Here is a 5,464-nt window from a genome sequence, read left to right as displayed (position 1 = left end):
ACTGTATATGATAATGCATCCTAGTGTATTTCAGAATTTTTCCTGAATTTGCTTCTCTTTAAATGAAATTTGAGAATAGAATTCCCGACCGTCATTTATAATTCTTGGATCACTTATATACCGCCGTTATTACAGAGTTTTATAATTAATGTAAGCACATGTTACGCCTTTCTCCGTCCATCTGTTTTATATATTTAAAATATGAGTTAGGGAAACTAATAATTGATCGCATTAACCATAGATTTAAATAACAGGTATGACAAAGACTTTAATTGAGTTGCTTCTTGGAGAAGATAAGCCAATGCAAAGAACAAAGGAAAACGTTATTTTTAATTGAAGCTTATTTAAAGCGCTATCCGCCGGAGATAAAACTTGCAAAGCTCTCCCGTCGGCTGCATCTGCATACAGAAACAGCAAAAAAGCTCACGATCTCGCGAACAAAACCTCCAAGCAAAGTTATTTAAGTGGCAGAAGTGTTTCTTTTCCATTACGTAAATCATCATCAAAGAAAATCTTGTGCAGTTTTACAATTCTTAAATGCACTGACAATCAAAGAAACTTACCTTTCATAATAATATTTTCATAGTTAAATAAAGTGCAAAATAAAGCAAATCGATAAATTATCATTTATTTAAAACAATCATAATTAAATCATAATTTTCCATTATACCACTGCTCCAAAACTCAGAAAATGCGTAAACAGTCGATAAAGATCATACACGGAGAAAACTTACTGATATGAAATATTGTTAATTTATTATTAATTCGTTTCCTGTTCAACAATGGAACTTGAGGCCCATAACCAATGGTTTGACAAATTTTATAAAAAACTATCCCGTAAAGCATGTTATAAGGAAGTCGGAACACGTGTTTTTACAAATTATAATAGATTCGCATATCGTCCATTATATTTATTCGGAAGGGGCACCTGCGTGAAAACGCGTTCAAACGTATTCTGAACAACTAATATTTTGTAGGGAAATAATCATGCAGTCACTTTTTTAACAGTATCTTGATGAAAGATACGCAGCTGGAGGGAGAAGTCAATCCTCCGTCACACCTGGACTCACTGATCCCTAGATTCCTACCCCTCATACGTTTTTCCTTCCCTGAACCTCCTCTCCTTCCTTTTCTTAAAAAAACCTCCACACGTGGAGTAAGTTTTAAAAAAAATCCTAAATATATCTACTTTGAATGTTAATAACTAGTGTACGGGACGTGTTTGCCTGCACAAGAAAAGACTGTATATAATAAGCACCGGCACACATCAGTCCTCAACCTGGGTAATGATTTAAGTAAAACACCGTGAGGTGTTCTATCCAAACCATCATAAAAGAAAGACGATTTGAATCAAAATTCACATTTTAATTACAAGTATTGTATTGGTATACAGAACGTACAAAGGGGGTGTAGCTTATAGGTACTTCCTATTTTTTACAGCCAGCCCAATTCACAAGAAATAGTTATATGTATTTCAATACAACTGGGATTTAAAACACAGATAGAAAACTGATACAACCGGAATCCTTTCAGCGATAATTTCAGATTGTGGCACATTGTGCATCACCGCGCCATACGATACAGTAAATGGCGTGGGCGACTGCTGCAGCAGTAGCCAGTTCAATTGGTAGCCAGCAGGAATCGGCCAGCTTCTAGGTTGTCAGCATCAATGGCTAATTCAGTTGGTAGCCAGGAAGAATTGGCCGGCTTCTAGGTTTTCAGCATCAATGGCCAATTTAGTTGGTAGCCAGGAAGAATTGGTCAGCCTCTAGGTTATCAGCATCAATGGCTAATTCAGTTGGTAGCCAGGAAGAATTGGTCAGCCTCTAGGTTATCAGCATCAATGGCTAATTCAGTTGGTAGCCAGGAAGAATTGGTCAGCCTCTAGGTTATCAGCATCATTGGCTAATTCACTTGGTAGCCAGGAAGAATTGGTCAGCCTCTAGGTTATCAGCATCAATGGCTAATTCAGTTGGTAGCCAGGAAGAATTGGTCAGCCTCTAGGTTATCAGCATCAATGGCTAATTCAGTTGGTAGCCAGGAAGAATTGGTCAGCCTCTAGGTTATCAGCATCAATGGCTAATTCAGTTGGTAGCCAGGAAGAATTGGCCGGCTTCTAGGTTGTCAGCATCAATGGAGCAGGGATTGGCCAGCCTCTAGGTGATCACCGGCAGTGGGCAGTTCAGTCGTTTGATTATAAGAGCCGGCACACGGAGACGCCCCATTCTTGTAATGATGACTGATGCGTCTGACTCAGCTGATAAAGTGCCGGCCGTAAACAGCGCGTTAGAAATAGTGGTAATCTTTAAAATGATTGTGCCGTGATGGAGGAACAGAAGCGACTACAGATTTCAGTTAACACTCAGGAATTTATAATTATAATTTAACAGATCGCGTTTTAACTGTTTAAGGTGCTCCGTCCACTCGTGTTAATGTTTGAAATTTGACTGACCAATATTGTAGTGTTTTTTGCTATTTATAATAATTTCTCTGGCCTCTTGTGACGTCAATATCTTTTCCACAACTTGTTTTCGTTTCAGACGCAGGTGTTTTTAGGTGAGAATAATAATTTCGCACAGCGACTGGTTTGTCAATATTTTGATTTTTCTCCTGGTCGATTTGCTTAGTAACCGATAATTGTGGTGCATTTTCAACTCGTAAACATTATTTCTCAGAAAAGGGGTCATCAAACTTTGCCAGGTGTTCAACCTTAGTTGCAATTGAGTTAAAGCAGTAAATTTTGTTTTCACGTTCGATACAACTAGTGAATTCATTTTTTTTTCTTCTTAATGAGGTTGGTGAAGAGTATTGTCTTTTTTTCTAACCAATCTTTACCCTTGAATTTTGTCGATATTTACATAAATCGTATTTAAAAAATATATTTTCTTGAAAATACAAAAAAATAGTGTTTTGTTTTTTGAGTAAATCAACTGGTCCTTTGTTGTAAAATTTGTTTCCAAAACCCTTTGATATTTCTGGATGTGATGCTATAATGCCGTAGCAGAGTTCAAAGAATGTTCAGCTTTCTTGTCGATTAAAGCAATTCTGATTAGAAAATATCAAAGAAAATTAAACAGTTCTTTGAAATAATTTGTATTAAGTAATGCAACAAAATTACAAAAGGTTCGTTTAGTACCAATAAATTTATTAGTCACATAGAACAGTTTTAATAATGACCTTTAAGCATTCGGTAGAAATGTTCGTAGTTGAAATTAGAGCTTAGACCACGTAAAGACTGATAAGTTACGTGAGGAGGTAATTGGATTAAGTACCCCGTAAACTCACTAGACATCAAAATCAACCCAATAGTTTTCCAATCGACGAGGAACTTCCAACTTCAAGTAGTACGTCTCTCGTGCTCTAAGCATTCTCTTGAACTGAAATTTTATGAACTATGAAAAGACATGGATAGTAGGTATAGTAGTATATGATGGTAGGTATTATCCCAAACTGTTTCAATATTAAACATCTGTATTTATAATACAAGAGTTCTGTTTTTTTAATTAATAGCGATTATGTATTTATTTAGAATTAACAACACATGGTAGGTATTAACATATATGACATAATAAAATAAAATTGTAAGTTTAAATTAAGATAAAAGAATAAAAATACATTGGTAAAAAGTTAATGAAAGAAATGAAGAAGAAACAAAAATTCAATAAAATAATTTTATTCAGTGACTTCGTTAAATTATGCACTGCTAAAATGTTTAATTAATTCAGCTTTATACTTCAATTCAGGCATGTAAAAATATCAGCGAACATAGCATGAGATTAACCGATTGTGTGGTATCCATTTATAGCATAATTGTAGCCTGAAACCGTAGTATATATGATTGTAACAATAATATATTGAATATACCAGGGAACCTTGATCTGACGGTAGGAACATGAAAATGAATCAGCATTAAATATATCAGAGCTATCCACTGATTTTTTACATTTTTTTTTTGGTCTTCTATCACATGACTAAATGTTACAATTTAATAACATACAGTGTATACTACTGCTTGTTTAAAATTTTATTTATAATACTTACTGATAAAATAATGAATTTTCACAATTAAATTATTCCAGACGCAAATGTATTAGCAACTGCATCGCTCTTCCAACGAATATTTTAAATATATTATGTAAATTACCTGACATGGAAAAAGACTTTGTCCAATGAAGATAGGGAAACTATGTTAAAAAGGTGGAAAAGGATATTTTTTTTTTTTAAACTTCATATCTTATATTTGTCAACTGTATCATTAAGATTATTTAAGAAATAACTTTAAAAATGTTATTAGATATTAAAATTGAGTGCAATTACAAGAATACAATTGTACCGGCAGGTACTAGAAGATTATATAAATTCAATACATGCACCGCGCATCACATTGGAACCTACGACTAAGACGACGAATTTACGCTGCATCTACCTATCTAGAATAATAGCGAAGCCGCCAACCTACCAATTCGCAGTTTACCGGTTTGTTCTCGAATGAGTGGGACCTATATAATCACGGCGACATTGCGGTACCTAGGGAAGTTAGTTTTAAGGAGCTACAGAGTATTCAGTAAGTGAGTCCCTGCAAGCGCTAGCCGTTTACTAAGCAGCCGCCCTGCGCTAACGGTGTGCTCCCCGATTTTACTTCACCGAGCCGCCATGGGTCACCAACCTACTAAGCCACACGAAAACCACACGATTGGTTTTGGGTCTTTGATCTAAATAAACTTTTTGAAAAAATACTACTCTTTGAGCTACTTTTCATTATCGTTATTTTTTTTCAATATTTTGGTTGACCTTTCACAAATCGACTACTCTTTCCAGTTATCTATACATTTCATACGTGTAAACCTATTTGATTTAAGTCTGTCCCAAGCAAAGGCGCCATTAAATAACGATGTTTGACTGCCACCTAATGTCCGTCTCCCTTGCCACAAGCTTAGAACTGAACATTTGTCGAGGGGTAAAGCTCTCGATTAGCAATCCGGAGGTCACGGGTAAAATCCAGGAGTCCGAAATAATTTTTATTATCTCACAATTTACTCATTAAAAAATAACATATAGTGGGTTTGTGCACGTTCCAAAGTGGAATATACTCTCAGTATCGTCCTGCTGTACGACCACAATTCAGAATTAAATCGTATCTTGAAATTGCTTTAGCCGTGTTTGGTGACCAGATCTGAATAACCAGGTACTCTCCCCACCTCCCTCTTTCCCGCCTTCTTCCCATCCCCACTACCTTTCACCTCACAATATACCAAAATTGGGGATGACATAGTCTTACTGGCTCCCGATGGTGGAAAGCAGTTGGGACTCTTGTGCGGTATTCACATAAAAAAATGGAAAAATTGCTAGTATTGTCTTATCTTACCTTCGTCTAACGTCGATCTTAACTAAAGAGATACATACCATCAGTACCTATCTAAGTAGGTACTATCAGTTAGCGGATTTCAAATGGTTTTCAGAAACA

Source organism: Hesperophylax consimilis, chromosome 4 (assembly GCF_061612785.1).
Source record: "Hesperophylax consimilis isolate HC1 chromosome 4, BYU_Hcon_1.0, whole genome shotgun sequence".
Lineage (NCBI taxonomy): Eukaryota > Metazoa > Arthropoda > Insecta > Trichoptera > Limnephilidae > Hesperophylax > Hesperophylax consimilis.
The sequence above is the reverse complement of the archived record's forward strand: the minus strand, read 5'-3'. Positions refer to the sequence as shown.